Here is a 22,319-nt window from a genome sequence, read left to right on the forward strand (position 1 = left end):
CCTGGAGGGATGGTATGGGGAGGGAGGAGGGAGGAGGGTTCAGGAGGGGGAGCACATGTATACCTGTGATGGATTCATTTTGATGTTTGGCAAAACTAATACAATTATGTAAAGTTTAAAAATAAAATAAAATTTAAAAAAATAATAATAATAAAATACTGATGCTTCTCAGAAGAGTATATATTCTATACTCACAAAGGGTTGTTAAATGCTTTCAAAGCATTAAGCAGATCAGAACTCATCGTTCTGTGCAAGTCTAATTCAACAACTGCCCCTCTGACTTTTACACAAGCAATATTATCATGTTGATCACCAAACTTGGGAATTCCCACCATAGGGACCCCGTGGTGAATAGCTTCAGAGATACCATTAATTTCACAGTAAGTAATAAAAGCTCTGGTTTGGGGATGACCTAAAAAAAAAAAAAAGCATTATTCTAAGTTGTAAGAGTTTCACAAACAGAAAATTGTGACATGTTTATAAATCATTAATTCAATTAGGTAACATCTGTATAATTCTGTGCCATGAGGTCATATATAAATTTCTATAGGCTCTAAGAAAGCAGAAATTAGTTATTCCAGCAATTAAGTCATTCCAAAAAGCTCTGAAAGGTTTGTGCAGAGTTAAATGATGTAGAGTACTTACATTGGACAAGTTGTTGGGGTGAAATGACTTCAATAAACAAGACTGAGGGATATAAGAAAAAAAAAAACAACTGTGGATGGGGAATGGAGGTGATATGTTCAGGGTTTCAATGTGAGAATGCTGGCATTACAGGCTAGAAAAATAGACCCGGGCAAGACTGTGAGATTTCTGTTTTAAAAAATGGAACTCTGCCCTTTATTTTAAGTAGTATGGAGCCACTTAATATTATAGCTGGTGAAATGGTTTATCAGATTTTTTTTTTCAAATAATTGTAGTTAGGGGAAGAGAAGAAAGGTGGAGAAAATACATGCAGAGAGTCAGGAGGGTGCTGAAATATTTTATGCAAAAGTTAATGAGAGCCTGATCTAAAGGTACTTTCCCTGACTCTGATTCTGAAGGAGAGATTGTGTCATAAAAAGGAAAATTACAGACTTCATATTTACATTATAGCTTCACAAAGATTCTATCCTTGACCAAAGTCTAGTTAAGCTCCTCTAAAATCTTTCTCAACTAGGACCTGATTAGAGGGTTTATTTGTTTATTTCTGCATTGCCCAATTTTACCAAGCACCCTATTAAGTAAGTTTAGCTAGACTCTTCCAACTTTGATATCTGATCACACTATGTAGCTGTTGCCTCATACTTTATCATCCCTCATATGATGTCTGATGAACCTAGCCTACCTTTAGCTAGAATCCAATTAAGTCAGTTTGTCAGGGTTCTTCTATGCCCCTGATGTTTCCTCTTAGTAACTTTCCATTTACTATCTCCTCCCCCAGCCCCCACCCTGCACTCAGCAGTTCAGTTATAAATTTCCCAGGTTTCCTCTTTGCATTCAGAGTTTAGCCCAATCTCTCTGTATTACTGTAAAAGTCCATTGCAGTAGTAACTATATTTATCATGATGGTCTTGAATAAAGTGTGCCTTATAATCTTATCAAGTGTCATGCATAATTTTTTCTTTAACAAGCTCCAGAAGAAATGTAAAGAGTAAATCAAGGGATTTTTTGTTTGTTTGTTTGTTTTGTTTTTAACTTATTTTGAATACAAATTTGTTGAATTTATTTGTTACTGAGTAATCCTTCAGGTTATCCCTTATTCAGTTCCACTTAATTTTGCTTCTCTGGTCTTACCACGATCATTCTATTGAATCCATTCATACAGCTAGGTATTGGCTCCTAATGTTTCTGATTTCTTCCCTGTGTATCTCCACAGAACCTATTAAGATTAAAAAAAAAAAAAAATAGTCACTCAGTCCTGTCCAACTCTTTGTGAACCCCTGGACTGCAGCCTGCCAGGCTCTTTTCTGTCCATGGGATTCTCCAGGCAAGAATACTGGAGTGAGTAGTCATTCCCTTCTACAAGGGATCTTCCTAACCTAGGAATCAAATCCAGGTCTCCCACATTGCAGGCAGATTTTTTACCATTTGAGTCACCAGGGAAGCTCAGATAAATGCCTTTATATATTTGAAGATTTTAAAATCACATCTCGTCAGAAGGAGGCAATTGACTTGCAATTAATCTGGCTCAGTACCTCCTGGAAATACACAGGAAAACTGAGGTTGTGAGTGATTAAGTAATTAATGTTTTAAACCATTGACACTGCAACCATATTTTCAAATGCTTGCAATAATCCCAGTCAATAGGCTATCATCTTCAGGATGATTCTCATTTAGGAGATGAAGAGAAAAAATAATCTGTACCAGAAACAATTTCATATTGGTGTTACTAGACCATTCTGGCAAAGGAGATTTTTGAAACAAAGTTTTCAGAGGCAAAGGGAAGAGATACTAAGAAATTGGTGTTTCTTTGACTTTGTTATAAGCATACTTGGCAGTAACATAGAATAATGAATTGCCTCTTTTATTATAGTAAAATATATATAATGATATTTATCACTTTGAAGTATTGCAAGTATAGAATTTGGTGGCATAACTCCATCCACAGTATTGTGAAAAAATCATTGCTCTCTATACCCCAAATATTTTCATCTTTCCTACATAAACTGTATTTTTAGGCAGAAACTCCCTATTCCCTCCATTCTCTAGCCCCAGTAATGTATATTCCACTCTGTTTTTATGAATTTGACTACTCTAGACATTTAAGTGGAATCATACTGTATTTGTCTATTTCTCTCTAGGCATTATGTCACTTAGCTTTATGTTTCCATGGTTCATACATGTTGTAACATGCCAGAATTTTCTTTCTTTTTAAGCCTGAATAATATTGCATTTTGTGTGTTTATCACATTTTTTTATCCATTCATTTTGCTATTGTGTATAATGTTGCTGTGACCATTGGTGTGGAAGTATTTGTTTTAGTTCCTGATTTCAATCCCTTTGTCTACATAACTAGGATTAGAATTCCTGGGCTATATGATTGCTCCATCTTTAACTTTCAGTTCAGTTCAGTTCTGTTGCTCAGTCGTGTCCAACTCTTTGTGACCCAATGGACTGCAGCACGCCAGACCTCCCTGTCCATCACCAACTCCCGGAGATTACTCAAACTCATGTCCATTGAGGCGGTGATGCCATCCAACCATCTCATCCTCTATCGTCCACTTCTCCTTCCACCTTCAATCTTTCTCAGCATCAGGGTCTTTTCGAACAAGTCAGCTCTTCACATCAGGTGGCCAAAGAACTGGAATTTCAGCTTCAGCATCAGTCCTTCCAATGAAAATTCAGGGCTGATTTCCTTTAGGATGGACTGGTTGGATCTCCTTGCAGTCCAAGGGATTCTCAATAGTCTTCTCCAGCAGCACAGTTCAAAAGCATCAATTCTTCAGTGCTCAGCTTTCTTTATAGTCCAGGGTTGGGGGAACTGAGTGTAACAGTGCTTGCATGGGACCTTTTGAAGGCATCACCATTATCTTCATTATCTCCACCATAGTTTGGCCTTAGGTCAGATAATGGGAAAATACAGCCCCACCTTTCAACAGAAAATTGGATTAAAGATTTACTGAGTACGGCCCCTCCCATTAGAACAAGACTTTCCTTCCCTCTTAGTCAGTCTCTCCCATCATCAAGCTTCCATAAGCCTCTTATCCTTCTCCATCGAGTTTTGCCAAGAGAATACACTGGTCATAACCTTCAGAGGAACCACAAAAATGTTTTTCAGAGGAGATGCATAACTTTTCTCTCCTATCAGCAATGGAAGAAGTCTTCTTTCTCCATCAACATTTGTCTTTTCTTTTTTTCTTTCTTTAACAGCTGTTCTGTGTGAGGTGATATGTCTTTGTTCTTTGATTTGTATTTCTCTAATGATTAATGGGGCTTCCCTTGTGGTTCAGCTGGTAAAGAATCCCGCTGGTAATGATTAATGATGCTGAGCATCCTTTCATGTAATTTTTGACCATTCAATAATCTTCTTTGGAAAGATATCTTTTAATTACTCTCCCATTTTTCAATTGTGTTTTTGTTGCTGTTGTTGAGTTATAGATATTCTTATGTATCATGTATCTTAATTTCTTATCAGTGGTACTATTTGCAAAGATTTTCTCCCAATCTGTACATTGTATTTTATTTTCTTGGTACTATCTTTTGATGTAAAGAAGTTCTGCATTTGATGTAGTCCAATTTATTTTTAACTTTTATTGATGTGCTTTTGGTGTCATACCTATGAACAAAATTTTCTTATACAAGTATTGTAGTTTTACTTCTAAAGTTTAAGTCTCTGATTCATTTTGAGTTAATGTTTGTATATGCTGTAAGAAAAGGATCTATCTTTAGTAGTTTGCACACAGATATCAAGACTTTGCCAGCACTATTTGTTGAGAAGAGACTGTTCCTTCTCTTAGTGAATAGTATTTCGTCCTTGTTGAAAATCAACTGACCATATATGTGAGGATAAATTTCTACTTTTTCTTTATTCCATTGGGTAGTATGTCTGCCTTTCCTCCAGCACCACAGTGTTAATTTCCTATAGGTTTTATAGCATATTTCTAATTACAGTATTTGAAAATATAAGTCCTTTTGTTTTGTTGTTTTTCAAATTTTTTTGTCTCGTAATTCTTGCTGTCACATATGGAGTTGAGGACTGGATTTTTCATTTCTACAAAAAGGCTGTTAGAGTTTTGATAGGTATTGCATTAAACCTGTAAGATGCATTGAATATGTAAATTGCTTTGAATTGCTCTAATAATGAAAGCCATATGCTCTAGGGGAGCCCCATTTTAGGTTGCATGGGACTTTCTGTGTTTGTGTGTTGACTACCATGAGTCCTGATTCTTCTGAAAGTCACTGGCCTTCAAATCCAGTGCTCTGGAACTTGACTTCCCAGTGCAGGATCCCTGGGCTTGGGAACCCAATATTGGTCTCAAACTTTTCACATCTAGGGGGCCATCTCTGCTAATTGACTCAGTTGGGACTATGAGTCTTGATTGTACCACTTCTCCATCCCTCCTATCTGTCTCACTGAGGTTCTTTTTTATTTAGGTGTAGAAAATCTTTATTGCTGTTATTCTATTTGTCCTCATCAATAGTTGCTCTGCAAATAGGAGCTATTTTGTTTTGCCTAAGGGAAAAGCTGAGCTGAGGGTCTTCCTACTGTTCCATCTTGGCCGTACCTCCAATCATATCCTCTTATAATTTTTATCTCTGTAAGCCATTAAGTTCATTTCTGATTTAAATTATTTGCATACAATTTTTTGTTTTCCTTTTAACTAATCTAGTTAAAGCTTTGATAATTTTGCTAACCTTTTTGAAGAACTCGATTTTGGTTTTATTGATTTTCTGTTTTCTTTTTTAAATTTTATCTCTGCTCTAATCTTCATCATTTTTCTCCTTCTGCTAGCTTTTGGTTTGGTTTGTCTTCTTTTCATAGTTCTTTAAAGTATAAGATTTGGTAATTGATTTTAGATCATTCTTCTTTTTCAATGTAGGCACTTTACCAGCTGAGCCACAAGGGAAGCCCCATTACTCATTAGGGAAATGCAAATCAAAGAACAAAGACATACCACCTCACACAGGACAGCTATTATTAATTTATCTGTAACCTCTGCTTTCTCTGCATCTCTTGCTTTGGTCTCTCATGTTTCATTCATTTAAACAAATATTTTCAAATTACTTGTATGACTTATTCTTTGACCTATTGATTGTTAGCTTCAAAAGCATAAAAAATGTGCTCCTTTACAGATCCATCCAACTCTCTCTGTATTGATGACACAAATTAATATTTATACATTATGTTAATAATTACATAGATCAATAATAAGTTTTTATTATTTTTTATTTTAATCATTGAGAAACTTTTTAGTGGATTTACAAGCAAAAAATTGCAGTAATTGATTTTTATAATTTTTATAGCTTTTATAATTTCCTTTACTGTAATTTTGCCTTATTGCAGATCTTTATTTCTTTACATGGTTTTACTGTTTAGAAGCATTTCCTTTCAACAAGGATTACCTTTTGCATTTTTTTTTACAGGAAGGTCTAGTGTTAATGATATCCTTCAACTTGTGTTTACCTGGAAATGTCTTATTTTCTATTCATTTTTGAAGGACATTTTGCCTGATATAAAATTCTCAGTTAACAATTTTGTCTTTCATCACTTTTAATTTATCAGTCCACTGCCTTTGGCCTCCAAGGTTTCTGATGAGAAATTTGCAGATCACTTCATTGAAGATATCTTTTAAGTGATTAATTTCTTACCTTATTTCTTTCGTTAGCCACTCATTATCTTTAGTTTTTCAAAGACATGAGTACAGTGAGTCTTGGTGTAGGTCTCTTTGAATTTATCCTACTTGAAATTCACTAAGATACTTGGATTTGTAGATTTATGTGTTTTATTAAATTAGGGATATGTTAAACTATTATTTCTTTAAGTATTCTTTCTGCCCATTTCTCCCTTCTGGGACCCACACAATGTGTATGCACATTTACAAGATGGTGTTTCACAAGTTTCTTAACCTTTATTCATTTTTCTTCATTTATTTTTCTTTCTGTTCCTTGAAGTTGATAATTTCAAATACTCTTTCTTTAAGTTTGTTGATGCTTTTGCCTGCTCATGTCTGATTTTAAACTCCTGTGGTGAACTTTTCATTTCAGTTACTGCAATTTTTATATCCAGAATTCTTTTTTGGTTTCTTTTAAAAATAATTCCTTTCTCATTATCCATATTTCATTTTCTTCCTACATCATTTTCTTCTCTTTACCATTGTCTTCCTTTAGTTCTTTGTGCATCTTTAAGGCAGTGGTTTTAAAGGAATTTTTTTCTAGTAATTCCAAAATCCAGGCTCCCTCAGGAATGGCTTCTCTAAGTTTATTTAGTTTCTTTGACTTGACCATACTTTCATCTACCTTTGTATAGTTCATATTTGTTGATCACTGTACATTTGATTTTTGTAGTATTCTAACTTCAGAAATCATACTTGCTGCTTTGTTAACAGTTTGATTTTTGTTATGGCTGTTGTTGAAGTGTTTCTCTTTGCCAGAAATCAGGCTGAGGGTAAAGATTTGGGTCTTCTTGGATATTTTTATGAGCCACTGTTTTTCCCTGGGACATGCACATAACTTTCTAAAATTCACTATGAGTTTTTTTTTTTAATAGCCTGATTAGTTAATGCCTGGTTCCCAAACAGAGGAAAAAGGAAAAAGGAAAAACAAGAGACCTATCCTTTTAAACCCATGGAAGTTGCTTCGTATAGCGATCAATTCAATTCAGTTCCACCCCTCAGTCTTGTCCGACTCTTTGCGACCCCATGAACCGCAGCATGCCAGGCCTCCCTGTCCATCTGGTTGAAACAAATGTGGCCAACTTCTATACCTACACCTCAATGATCATGGGCAGTAATCGGCAATCAGAATGCAGAACCACAGTACTTTGAGGATAAGGTCTTTATTGCCCAGCATGGTTTCACCAAATTCCATCAGAAATACAGGTATGTGGGTTGTCATGGTACAGAGTGATAAAGACTTTGAAGCTGCTGCTATTCTTAAGGGCTGAAATTGACTAAAATTAGCCATAGTTTCTACTCAGTCTTTCCACTGTGAGTTGTAAGTGCTCAGTTAGATTCCAGAGTTCCAATACAGTTACTTCAGACAGTTTTTGCTAGAACAATTTTGTTTAGGTAGAGAGACAGGTCTTGGTGCTTTCTAGTGTGTCCTGATTTCACCCTTAAGCGTTGTATTTTAATGCAGTTGAAAATTCAGTGTTTTTATGAAGATGGTATTTAGATTAAATATTTAAATGGGTACTGTTCCCACAAAACATTTTTTGAGAGTAATTTGGTTATGAATACAATAATTATTGTGAGCATTTATAACTTAAAATTATATTTTATTCTCTATTTTAACTAAAAGTAGTGGGGGAGTATTCATGGTAGTTTAAAAATGACATGATTCAGTTATAATTTAGAAAGGTATCACTAAAAAATTATAATTTGGGGAAACATCAGAAAGTGAACTTAAATCTTACACTGTATTATTAAAGATTTTCACTGCTTAAAATGAAGAGTCACTATTTAGAAGTACTCCAGGAATCCAAGTTGTCAGTTTCAGGCTAAACCATAGCCTGATGCAAATTCATTAACTATAAGGAAATAGAATCCAAGGTATCCTGTGAATCAATGCTGTATTTTTGAATATCTATTCCCTTATGGAGACATCATGGTAGTTGTAACTTGTGTATATGCCAAAAATTCAGAACAAAACACAACAAACAATAAACACCAAAAAACAAGGCTAGATTACATGGAAGCCTTACACCCAGGCACAAAGCTGACTGTTTCTTCAATAGCAATGAATTATAATTTTTACCTGATTATTTAAAGAAAATTTTGCAATGTATTTTCCTGTAAGTGATGCCAGGCTTAAAGCAAGAAAAGAATCAAATATCCTTAATATTTTTTTCTCTACAGTTCACTTAAATTGATATTAATAATACCAATAAAATTTCCTACACTTTTAAGTACAATTTAAGGAGATCTTCATGAATTTTAAAATAGCTGCCCCTCAAAAAATAAAATTATCTGACCTTCTGTGGAATCTGGGCAAAGACTGATGCAACTATATTAAACTTTTCTTCTGAGAGGTTTTTGACCATTGATTTCAGAGTAAACATCATGACTCCTGTGAGGAGAAGAGTCTTTGTAATATGAAAGTTTACAGGTACAAGAATAAGATAGTTGCACACTTTTCTTAATGTTTCTGAATTATTAGAACAATTCTGTCTCTTCATATGTTAACCATTTCAGCATATAAAGTTTGACCTGAAATCATTGGCTATTAAACAAATTAAAAATGATTTAAATTGGAGGTTCCTTCTCCTATTTATATGTGTGTGTGTGTGTGTGTTTACCGATTACTGATTATGTGTTTTCTGCCATGTGTTGAGCTCTTTACATGTATCATTTAAATCTAAGAGAAATGTATATATTTATAGACAAGTAATTTCACTGCAGATGGTGACTGCAGCAATGAAATTAAAAGACGCTTACTCCTTGGAAGGAGAGTTATGACCAACCTAGATAGCATATTCAAAAGCAGAGACATTACTTTGCCAACAAAGGTCCGTCTAATCAAGGCTATGGTTTTTCTAGTGGTCATGTATGGATGTGAGAGTTGGACTGTGAAGAAGGCTGAGCGCCGAAGAATTGATGCTTTTGAACTGTGGTGTTGGAGAAGACTCTTGAGAGTCCCTTGGACTGCAAGGAGATCCAACCAGTCCATTCTGAAGGAGATCAGCCCCGGGATTTCTTTGGAAGGAATGATGCTAAAGCTGAAAGTCCAGTACTTTGGCCACCTCATGCGAAGAGTTGACTCATTGGAAAAGACTCTGATGCTGGAAGGGATTGGGGGCAGGAGGAGAAGGGGACGACAGAGGATGAGATGGCTGGATGTCATCACTGACTCGATGGACGTGAGTCTGAGTGAACTCAGGGAGTTGATGATGGACAGGGAGGCCTGGTGTGCTGCAATTCATGGAGTCACAAAGAGTCGGACACGACTGAGTGACTGAACTGAACTGAACTGAATTTATTTCAGTAAAGTAAGTAATTTCCTAAGTTTATACAGCTCTAGCTGACTGAGCCAAATTTCTCACTAAGCTTGTTAATTGTAAAGACAATTATTATATTTAATATTCTCTATTCTCTTCCAGCACCCTCTCCTCAATGCTCCAAATGAAGAGTGTTTGATTCTTGCTTTAAGTTAAATAGTTCTGGTGCTTTACTTCATATTTAGCCTTGGATGCGAATACCATTTTCATTCATTTTTCTGCTGAAACAGTCAGCAAAATGACATTATTTTGGTACATTCATCTTGCTCTGTTTGTTTGTTTTAATTAGCAGTTTTCTTTTAGCTGTATTTTCTTTGTATAAGCTTCCAAGAATACATTTAGAAATGAGGTAGTCATATAAACTTCCTGGCCAGATGTAGAGATGTAGAAATACCTGTGACGTAGAAATACTCTGAGGATAACAATAATATAACAGAAATATATGACTTTACATTCAAAATAGAAATAGCATATCTAGTCATGCTGAAGTAAAAAGAAATCTTTCTATCCTTTGTTGAACTGCTGACAAAACTAATTCAGTCAATTAAGAGATGGAAAAAAAAATGTGTAAAACTTGAAATGGAAAGACAGGGAAGAGATTTATTTCAAAGGGTTGACTCACATGACTGTGGAGGCTAGCAAGTTTAATCTGCAGAACAGCCCATCACAGCAGGAGACTCAGAGAAGAGCCACTGCTGCAGTTCGGGTCTGAAGGCTGCCTACTGGCAGAATTCTTTTTTGCTTGGGGGAGTTCAGTCTTTCATTCCATTCAGGTCTTCAACTAATTGGACGAGCCTCAGGCCATATAATGTAGGGCAATCTGTTACTCAAGGTCCGCATATTTAAATGTTAATGTCATCCAAAAATACCCTCACGGAAACTTCCAAAGTCATGTTTGGCTAAATACCTGGGGACCTGGCCCAGGCAAGTTGACATATAAAATTAACCATTACACTATATTTATAGATGGATTGACATAATCTGTAAATTCAGCAATGTAATATCACTTTACCTCTATGGAACTGACCTGTATTAGAAAATAGAATAATAGTCAAGGTTTAGACAAGATCTGGAAGATGTAGTCCCCTAAGTAATCCTGATGAAAAAATAAAATTTTATAGATATCCAGTGAAGTTAAATGCACAACAAAATTAAGTATACCTGTGACCCATGATACTACCATTTCACTATTGGATATAAATCTCAGATATATGCATAGGTTTGCAATTTTTCCTCCCAATATTCCTTGCTGTATCATAGAGATGGGGGACACCTAATTGTCCTTTGTGGGGAATAAATAAAATATGGTAAACATATATACCAAGTATCTCTGCAACAGTCAGAAATAATGAAATAGATTTACAAATAGAAACTTGGATACATATGAAAAAAATTCCATAGACTAATAAGATTGAGAAAAATGTGAATTATAGCTACCTTGTGGCTCAGCTGGTAAAAAATCTGCCTGCAGTGTGGGAGACATGGGTTCAATCCCTGGGTTGGGAAGATCCCCTGAAGAAGGGAAAGGCTACCCACTCCAGTATTCACACCTGGGGAATTCCATGGACTGGATAGTCCATGGAGTCACAAAGAGTAGGACACGACTGAGGGACTTTCACTTCACTATCATTTATATAATTTAAAAATTCAAAAAATTTCTACAGATAGTTTGAGGATCCATAGTTATCTATATAAATTGCAATAATATAAATATTAACTACATTTGACTGGGTGCTCACTGGTTGTAGGGTAATGGAAGAAGAGAAGATAACAAATACAAGAAATGTAAATCAAAAGAGATGTCTGCCATGGGCTTAATTATGGAGTAGAATGACTTGAGAATATGATTAATACATCCTATTGGTCTGAGAACCATGAAAAGCAAAGAGAAACAAATTCTCTAATTCCACAAACTTATGCTTTGGCATCCAAAATCAAATTGACATTTTTTATGATGGCTTTCCTGGTGGTTCATATAGTAAAGAATCTGCCTGCAAAAAAAAAAAAAAGAATCTGCCTGCAATGCAGGAGACCTGGGTTTGATCCCTGGTTTGGGAAGATTCCCTGGAGAAGGGGATGGCTACCCACTCCAATATTCTTGCCTGGAGAATCCCATGGACAGAGAAGCCTGGTGGGCTACAGTCCATGGAGTGGCAAAGAGCTGGGCACAACTGAGCAACTAACACACATGATGTTGTCATGGGAGGGATATTTTTAAGTCCTCTCTCCAACCTTTTCATATGTCTTTCTTACCAGGAAGAGATGAGTTTTGCTGTGGATCCCTAGTTGGGTCACCTTCCCTAAAAGATTGTTGTAGTGCTTTAAGAACACACGTACTTGGGTAAGTGTGGCTGTCCCACTACTTCTTCAATAGATGGACCCAAAGGTTAAGAAGAAAAGATCCTGAGACTTAGTTTCTTTCTTTCTTTTTTTCTTTTTCCTTTTACTGTTTACAGAGATCTCATTAATAGCTTCCCTGGTGGCTCAGTGATACAGAATTTGCGTCCCAAGCAGGTGACTCTGGTTCAGTTGAAGGGAATGCAACCCACTCCAGCATTCTTGCCTGGAGAATCCCATGGACAGAGGAAACTGGTGGGGTATAGTTCATGGGGTCGTAAAGAGTCAGACACCACTGAGACTCTGAGCATGAAGGAGCATTAATGTAACATAGCCGCCTGACTATTGGTAAGATTTTGGCTCAAGGGAATAAAGAGTTGTAACAGTTGAATTTAACCAAATATTCCAGGCTAATTTACCAAAGAGAACTGCATAGGGATTAAGGCACAAATGTAGAGATGTTACTTTGCCAACAAAGGTCCATCTAGTCAAAGCTATGGTTTTTCCAGTAGTCATGTATGGATGTGAAAGTTAGACTGTAAAGAAAGCTGAGCGCCAAAGAATTGATGCTTTTGAACTGTGGTGTTGGAGAAGACTCTTGAGAGTCCCTTGGACTGCAAAGAGATCCAACCAGTCCATCCTAAAGGAGATCAGTCCTGGGTGTTCACTGGAAGGACTGATGTTGAAGCTGAAACTCCAATACTTTGGCCACCGGATGTGAAGAACTGACTCATTGGAAAAGACCCTGATGCTGGGAGGGATTGAAGGCAGGAGGAGAAGGGGATGACAGGGATCAAACCCAGGTCTCCTGCATTGCAGGCAGATTCTTTACCATATGAACCACCAACACTATGGAGTTTTGAGTAAACTCTGGGAGTTGATGATGGACAGGGAAGCCTGGCAAGCTGCAGTCCATGGGATCGCAAAGAGTCAGACACTACTGAGTGAACTGAACTGAACTGATTCTCAGCTCATCCCCTTGATTTAAATCTTGCTCCATTCTGAATAATTCAGTAGGCCATATTTATGCAAGAGTAAGTTGTATCATGTTGCTGCTTAAAAATTGTACATTGATCCTTCACTGACCTTAGATTTTAAGTAAAGAATACTTAGTATTGCTCATTTGATTTTTTTATAACCTATCCTCTAATCACCTCTCGAGGCTAATTTCTCTCTGTTCAAACCCAACAAGTCATCATTCCTGAATTTCTGCCAGGATTTTGAGTGAATCATTCCATCTCTATTTGCTCTTTCCTATAATTATTATACTATCCCTATTATGTCCATTTTTAGACTAAGATATGCAAAATAACTTTCAACTTCAAAATCTCGGTAGCCTAAAATAACCATTGTTTCTTTCTCATGTCATATGTCCATCTATTGAGCTGCACCTGTTGCTATATTTTTTAATCAGGAGTCAGGTCGACAGAGTAGCCACTCTGGAACACACCCCTATGAAATCACAGAGGAAAGGAGAACTCTGGGGTAAGTGCTCCTGACAATTGAGTGCTGGACCTGGAAGTGATTCATGCAACTTCCGTTCACTGTCATTGCCCAGAGAGTATTGGACAATTCCACTAGACTCAGAGGCTAGGACCATTATTCTTGGCATATATCTGGTATATTTGATAAGCATCAGTAAGGGTTACCATGATAACATGGCAAATAGTTAATGGTAGCATAATATTAATAGTCTAAGGTGGATAATTCCCATTAATTCTTGTGTCTAGTTTTTCAGTTTGAGAGTCAAATACTGAAAACGATAGACTTGAAATCATTCCAGGAGGTAAATACTCAGAGAAGTATAAAGAAGCACATTTAATTTACCTTAGGCAGGGGATTTGCAGGCTTCCAATGCAGTCCTGCAACAAATTCAACATTAGGTAAGTAAGGATATGGAAATTCACAATCCTGGTAAGTTCAAATCAACCACATTTCAGCTTTTCCCATAATCTTACATAATGTGGTAGGTTTTCCTGGACAAAGTGAAAGAGAGGAAAAGCAATCTCATATGTTAAGTGGGGCATGTTTTGCCAAAGAATTTTCTAAGAAAAATATTTAAAGAACCAATATTAGTTCTATGCAACCCATGAGAAATCAATAAACCTTCCCCCCTAAAGAATACACAATACTGAAATTATGATAACTAAACATGGATTTAGGTATGGAATAAAGCCAAAAGCCTGTTTCTTTCTCTTTCCCAACAGAGTCTTTCTGTTTGAGCTAAGCCTAAGCCCAGCTGCATGCTCAGACTCAGCATGTGCTCCTAGCAATGAACAAAAATTCATCCAGAGGTCCTCAACCTACTATGGTAGTCTCCTCCTCTTCTGGAATTCCAATTTATCTCATCCTCACTGCTGCAAAAGTGGCTGATATCTTTTAAAAACAGCATTTGTAATTTATCCATCTTTTCTTCTGGTGTTTTGTACTGTTCCTCCATAACTAAATACATCCTATCAGGAATGAAAATCCATTAATAAAAATTTGAAAGTAATGACCTTTTCTATACAAAATTATAACTCCTGTCTCACAAGACTTTGTTCTCTTTGGTGAAGATAGAGCACTGCATAATAATTTGATGGTGTAATATTTGCCATTTTGACATATTTAGCTGATAAACATTACCAAAGGGTAACTTTTGAACTGAAGTGGAGACCAAGTGAACATGAACAGAATAAGAACTCAAATTAGTGACTCTGCATTGAGTTATCAGCCTTAGTTTGGAAATAGAGCTTCATTTCTGAATTATATTTAATTACTGTGGCATAAGGACCTTACCCCAGAGAAGGCAATGGCAACCCACTCAAGTACTCTTGCCTGGAAAATCCCATGGACAGAGGAGCCTACTAGGCTGCAGTCCATGGAGTTGCTAAGAGTCGGCACAACTGAGAAGCTTCACTTTCACTTTTCACTTTCATGCATTGGAGAAGGAAATGGCAACCCACTCCAGTGTTCTTGCCTGGAGAATCCCAGGGATGGGGGAGCCTGGTGGGCTGCCATCTATGGGGTCGCACAGAGTCAGACACGACTGAAGCAACTTAGCAGCAGCAGCAGCAGCAGCAAGAACCTTACCCAGAGTTTGGTGTCCTTTTGAAATATGTGCTCCGTATCACTGATAGGAGGAACCCGTATCTATCTGTTTTCTCACCACACGGGTTTTTGAATATTTTCTTGATGTTCTAAGTGTGATGAAGTTTTGATCAAAAAATATAAGGATTTTTTATCTGACCAGAACAACCTTTTTATGTAAAAGATCACAAACAAATCTCAGTAATTTAGAGGCTCACTCTGTTAATGACACAGGTATTAAAAATCCAGCTTTAGATCCAAGAAAAACCCCATACTGGAGCCTTTCTGGTGTTAACCAGGGGTATAATCTTATTCACTTTGTGTGAAGTTTCTGTCTCATGCTTTATTTTAATGACAGTTTTACTGAGATGTATTTTATATGCCATACAATTCTTCTTTTTAAATAAATAATTGAGTAGTTTTTAGTACATTTGTAACATTATGAAAACATCACCACTGGCTCAGTGATAAAAGAATCTGGCTACCAATGCAAGAGACTCAAGAGATATGGGTTCCATCCCTGAATCAGGAAGATCCCCTGGAGTAGGAAATGGCAACCCACTCCAGTATTTTTGACTGGAAAATTCCATAGACAGAGGAGCCTGGTGGACTACAGTCCATGGGGTCACAAAGAGTGGGACATGACTGAGCACACATGTGCATGCATATACACCACTATTAAATTCAAAAGCAAATTTATTACTCGCAAAAGAAATCCTGTATCCATTGGCCATCATTCTCCATTTCTAAACCTAACCTATTTTTTTATTTGTTTGCCTATTCCAAAATAATTTTATTTCCCTTAATATAAATGAATTCATACATTATTATGTCTCTTTCATTGCCTTCTTTCACTTAGTGTTTTTCAAGGTTCACCTGCATGGTAGTATGTATTGGTATTTCATTACTTTTTGTTGCTGAAAGATTTTTGTTGAGATATACTTCATTTTGTTTATTCATTCATTGGTTGGTGAACTTTTGGGCTGTTTTCACGTTTGTCTACTATGAATAATGCTGATATGAGCATTCATGTATATGTTTTCTGTATACATGTGTCATCATTTTTCTTGATTTTAAACCTAGGAGTAGAATTGCAGGATCATATGATTGTTTCACTAACCTTCATATTATCAGATGACATCTTTTTCCTGTTAATTCTCCACTCCTGATTTAGTAATCTAGAGTGGTAAAGAACCCACCTTCCAATACAGATTAGATGTTTAGAGACGCGGGTTCAATCCCTGGGTCAGGAAGATCCCCTGGAGGAAAGCACTGGAAACCCACTCCAGTATTCTTGCCTGGTGAATGCCATGGACAGAGCAGCCTAGCAGGCTGCATTCCTTATGGTCCCACAGAGTCAGACACGACTGAAGCAACTTAGAATGCATGCACACACTTAATGCATCTTACTGAAATGAATCTGATATTGTAGGAGAAATAAAAAAGCAGTTTATCTGAATAAGAAGATTGTGAGACAATATCTCAAATTTGGAAAAGCATTTCCAAATTTCCAAAAGCAATGCTACATTTGATATAATGCTGGGGCATTCTGAATTTTTAATGATTAAAGAATTATTTATATCCTTTAAGAAAAGCATAGGAGAGTGAGCCTATGCTTTGTTGTGTTATTTATTATTGATTTGTTGTGGACTTCTGTGTTCTGATACTGTGAAGTTAAAAACTTGAGTTATGTATTTCTGAAAAAATCATCCATTAAATTATGATTCTGCTACCCTTTTAGACATTGACCATTTTTGTGTCTAACCTAACAGTTCTTTTCCTCCCAAAATGTTTATAAATATTTCCTCAATATACGTTTTGAAACAGATACCACTTTACTCATTTCCTTGTCAATTAGTTGAACATATCTATGACGTGATTCAGTTTATAATTGTATAATTTATGTTATCCTTTTACAATCTGAAAAACATACTTGAAATATACTTTATAATGAAGATCCTCAATGGATCCTGAATAGCAATCTATATGTAATAGCATTTTAAAATTTATGAGAGTCAAAGAAATGTTTTTCTTCTATTTACCAAGCCTTTATTATTCTTTCTTAGATTATCGATATACTCCCCAAAAGAATATTCTAGTGTGCCAAGAGTTAGGAATAAATCAGAGACAGAGTTATATCCTATCACTATTCCTTACTATAAAAGAGTTTTCAAAACTGAGTACAAAGTTGCTGGAACCAGAAGTAAACAAATAGCTTCAGTCCAGCTGTAGATCAGTCACTGCTTGATCCATGACTCAGAAAATGTCACCAAAAGATTTTGTTTTCTTTTTTCACTTTGCCTTTTGCAGCTTGGACTCTCACTTTGCAGCAGTTTTGTCCACATTTTTTAGGGTTGATTCTAGAGATATACAGAATGGCAAACCACTCCAGTATTCTTGCCTGGAGAATCCCATGGATGGAGGAGCTTGGTGGGCTACAGTCCACGGGTCGCAAAGAGTCAGACACGACTGAAGCGATTTAGCAGCAGCAGCAGGTCATATACCTTTTGTGAATCTGTGGCATATTTCTGGGCAGCATACTTCAGTAGAAGCACTCATATGGTTTGTGAGTTGTAGAAGAAATAATTTCTCAGAGGAAATTTTGAACAGATATCTTGAGAAAAATGAAGTGGCTGCATAAAACGAGAGATCAAAAGTGTAAAGAAAACTGTTAATTATTTAGGAATAAGCTTAATTTTTAGTAATGATAGGGTTTTAGAGATATTGATACTTCTGTTTAAAAAATAGCAACAAAGAAAACACTTTTAAAATTCATGTGGAACTACAAGACTTCAAATAGTCAAAGCAATCATGATAAAGAAGAACAAAGATGGAGGCATCATAGTTTCTGATTTTAAGCAATACTTCAGAGCTGTACCAATCAAAATGATATGATACTGGCATAAAAGCAGACCCACTGATCAATGGAACAAACTCAAGAGCCCATAAATAAGCCCATGCATATATAGCCAACTAACATTTCACAAAACAGCCAAAAATATTCAGAGGAGGAAGACAGTCTTAAATAATTCTTGCTGAAAAAACTGGATATTTACATACAAAAGAATGAAACTAGACACCAATTTTACTTCACTACAAAAATTAACTTGCAATGGATTAAGAAGAATATAAATGGAAGTCCTGAAACCATAAAATTCTTAGGAGGAAATATAGTGGAAAACCTAACATGGATCTTGGCAATGATTTTTTAAATACAATAACAAAATCATAAGTGATAAAATTAAAAAGTACAGACTAATTCACATTATAAAGCTTTTGAACAGCAAAAGAAATGATTAACAAGATGAAAAAGCAACCTATGAAATGAGAGAAAATATTTGCAAACCATGTATCTCATTTGTTGTTACTATATAAAATGTCTAAGGAAGACAAAGAATTCAACAATGGAAAAAACAAATAATTCAATTAAAAAATGAAGAAAGGACATGAATAGACATCTTTCCAAAGAGGATACTCAAATAATCAACAACTACATAAAAATGTTCTCAACATCACTAATTACCAGAGAAATGTAGCTCAAAACCACAATGAGATATCAACTTTCACCTATTAGGATAGCTATCATTGAAAAGAGAACAGATAACAAATACTGGTGGGGATGTGGAGAAAAGAGAACTCTTGTGCTCTGTTAGTGGGAATGTAAATTGGTAAAGCTACAATGGAAAACAGTATGGTTGTTCCTCAAAAACTTCTAAATAAAACTACTACGGCACTCCCATGTCAGTTGCATCATTATTGACAATACCCATAACATGGAAACAATCTGTTTTTCAGTGAGTGAATGGACAAAGAAAATATGGTTATATATATTTAAAAAAATAATATTATTAAGTCATGAGAAAAAGGAACAATCTGCCACTTGCTTAAACAAGAATGGAACTTGAAAGAAATATGGTAAGTGAAGTAACTCAGAGAAAGACAAATATTGTTTGATGTTATTTAAATATGAAATCTGAAAAGAAAGTGAAACAAAAAAGAAAACAAAGTCACAGAGAACAGACTGGTGGTTGCCATATCCTAGGGATAAAAGATAGACACAAAGGTGAAGGTGGACAAAAGATAAGCAAGTTCTGGGGATCTGATGTACAGCTTGGTGACTACAGTTAATAATTGTTGTTTTTTAGTCACTAAGTACTGTCTGACTCTTTTGCCACCCATGGAGTGTATCCTGTTAGTCTCCTCTCTTCATGGGATTTTCTAGGCAAGAATACTGAAGTGGGTTGCCATTTCCTTTTCCAGAGGATCTTTCTGACCTAGGCATCAAATGTACTGGCGGGTAGATTCTTTACTACTGAGCCAACAGGGAAGCCCATCGTTGTTAATACTGTATTGTATATTTGAAACATGCTAAGAGAATAAGTCTAAAGTTCTTGTCTCACAGGAGAAGAGAATTTTAACTACGTGTAGTGATGAATGTTAACTAAAGTTACCTTAGTGATCGTTTCACAATATGTACAAATATAAAATCATTATGTTGTATACCTGCGATGAAACAATATGGTTTTAAATCAGGACAAGAAAAATTTAACATAAAAAGTTCTCTGCCATTTGAGCCAACACCCTGCTTTCCTTTAATATACATTTTTCATCTCCATTGTACATTATCAAGATCTCCTTAGAAGATACAGGAATGTCTACTCACAATAAAACAAAAACAAACAAAAATTACGATTTCCTCCTGGCACCAGCAAAGTAACTCCTTAGGAGATAACATTCCTTCCTTAATCTCTCAAGAGGTCACAGTGACCCACCACTCACTTTATTGGCCTCTGTAAACTGTCAGTATATTACTCTGATGTAAAACCCTTTATCTCAAAAACGTATAACTGTTCTTTGACTTCTAATTGGTGAAATACTCTCCAGAGCTTTCTGAAAGACTCTCTCCTGGGTTATAATCACATTGACTCAAATAAAATTTTCCACTTGTTTCTTAGGTTAACTATTGGCTAATTTCTTCATCCACACCTGAAACTAATACAATATTATATGTTAATTATATTTTTTAAAAATCTAAATAATGCAAGTAGGGTACTGCCTCCTCTAAGATAATTAGTATATTGTGCAAAATCATCCTTAGCACAATTAAATAAATTAAATAAATGCAGCTTTTAAAAAATCAGTTATGAAAAATGAAAAACAAAGGGGCCCACAGACTTACTGAAATAGAGAAAATCTTTTTGTTGGGGTCAAAGCTCACTAATTGACTTTAATGTAGTTATGAACAGAACAATAACAACAGGATGACCATGAGATAAGTTTAAACATCTAGAAACATGGTCCTTTAGAGAAACATCTTCCATGTTTCTCCTTTGGGAGACAAGAGTAGAGAAACTATTTCTTTTCCAGTTTCATGCTCACCACATTCCAAGCCCGGGAATCAGCCAACCAAGTGTTGATAGGATACAAATAGAAAGCTTGAAAAAAGAGAAGATTAATCAGAAAGAAAACAGAGTATATAAAAAAAGAAGTAAAAAAGAGAGAAATAATCCACTGTCAGAAATAGTTACACTGTCAGATTTGAGTTTTCCAGATACTTGAAAAAATAAGTAACATCAAACAGGATATATGGAGAAATAAAGAGAATATTTCTTCTTTGATACATATTTTTAATACACAGTGATCTGAAACAAAACAAACAAAAAAAAAAGCTTAAAAAAAGGAAAAATTAAAGAAAAAGTTATTATTTTCACTCAAAACAGTTAAGCAACAGAATCTTGTATCTCACTTAAAAGAAAACTTTTCAAAGGTTTCATACAGTCAAATAGACACTCACATTATACATATGAAATAAGAATGATTATTGCATGCAAATTTCTCTTACCTAAAAATTTGCTGTAATATTCATTCCATTCTGGAAATGAATAATGTGCAGATATCACATCACTCATGGTATACAATAACCAGTTCTCCAGCCTCTGTATAAAAGTCATACTATCTGTCAGTCTTGATGTAACATCAGGAATATGTGAAGAAAACATAAGAAGCCCAGCACACAATCTCTCAATGACTTTTTCATAGGAAAATTGCAAAGAATATATAAATGGAATATTGATGAGTTCAACCACTAATTCTCCACAAAGGCTTAAAGGGTCAGCATACAGATATCAAACTTAGCTGTCTGTAGCCTGCTGAGTAACTCCTTTGTGACAGCACTATCACATACTCTTTTGGCTGTTGCTAAAAAAAAAATTTTGATCATTTTTATCAGTTTTACTTGCCTGTCCCATCATGAAAGTTTTGGCAGTTCAAAAGAAAGTGTGTAGAGACCAGCACTGAATTATCCCATGAAATTTTCCTTGCTTACTGGAAGTTGAAGAATCTCCACATTAAAGGGAATCTTGGATCATCAAACAAAAAACTTGTTGAAGGTACCAGGATAGTTAGCTCATGCCCATGAAAATGGAGTTCATCCAGAATAACTTTTAAATTAATCCAGTGACTAAAATCCACGGGCCATACAAGTACCTTCCCAGTAGTCCTTCTTTTCAGGGTCAAAAAACAATATACGTAACATGAAAAGGACACAGAAGCCTTTTACAGTTTTCACGACATTAACTGTGCTCAAACAAAATCTGGGTTTAAACCAAGTGCATGAAACTCACAATCCAAAGATTCACAGTCAATTTCTAGAAGGTTGGACTAAACTTTAAGTTGAGTTCAGTTCAATTCAGTTCATTTGCTCAGTCATGTTCGACTCTCTGCGACCCCATGAATCCCAGCACACCAGGCCTCTCTGTCCATCACCAACTCCCTGAGTTCACTCAGACTCACGTCCATCGAGTCAGTGATGCCATCCAGCCATCTCATCCTCTATCATCCCCTTCTCCTCCTGCCCCCAATCCCTCCCAGCATCAGAGTCTTTTCCAATGAGTCAACTCTTCACATGAGGTGGCCAAAGTACTGGAGTTTCAGCTTTAGCATCATTCCTTCCAAAGAAATCCCAGGGCTGATCTCCTTCAGAATGGACTGGTTGGATCTCCTTGCAGTCCAAGGGACTCTCAAGAGTCTTCTCCAACACCACAGTTCAAAAGCATCAATTCTTCGGTGCTCAGCTTTCTTCACAGTCCAACTCTCACATCCATACATGACCACTGGAAGAACCATAGCCTTGACTAGATGGACCTGTGTTGGCAAAGTAATGTCTCTTCTTTTCAATATGCTATCTAGCTTGGTCATAACTTTCCTTCCAAGGAGTAAGCATCTTTTAATTTGAGTTGTGTACTTTGCATTAAAGATTAAAAGGAAATGCAACTGC

The 22,319-nt window shown here is 35.9% G+C and overlaps 1 pseudogene; it reads right to left on the reverse strand.

Moving 5' to 3' along the window:
• LOC109560053 (UDP-glucuronosyltransferase 2C1-like) overlaps nucleotides 1–22,078 on the reverse strand; it is a 29,521-nt pseudogene extending 7,443 nt beyond the window's left edge.
• Between the last annotated feature and the right edge of the window lie 241 nt (nucleotides 22,079–22,319).

Source organism: Bos indicus, chromosome 6 (assembly GCF_029378745.1).
Source record: "Bos indicus isolate NIAB-ARS_2022 breed Sahiwal x Tharparkar chromosome 6, NIAB-ARS_B.indTharparkar_mat_pri_1.0, whole genome shotgun sequence".
Taxonomy (NCBI): Eukaryota; Metazoa; Chordata; class Mammalia; order Artiodactyla; family Bovidae; genus Bos; species Bos indicus.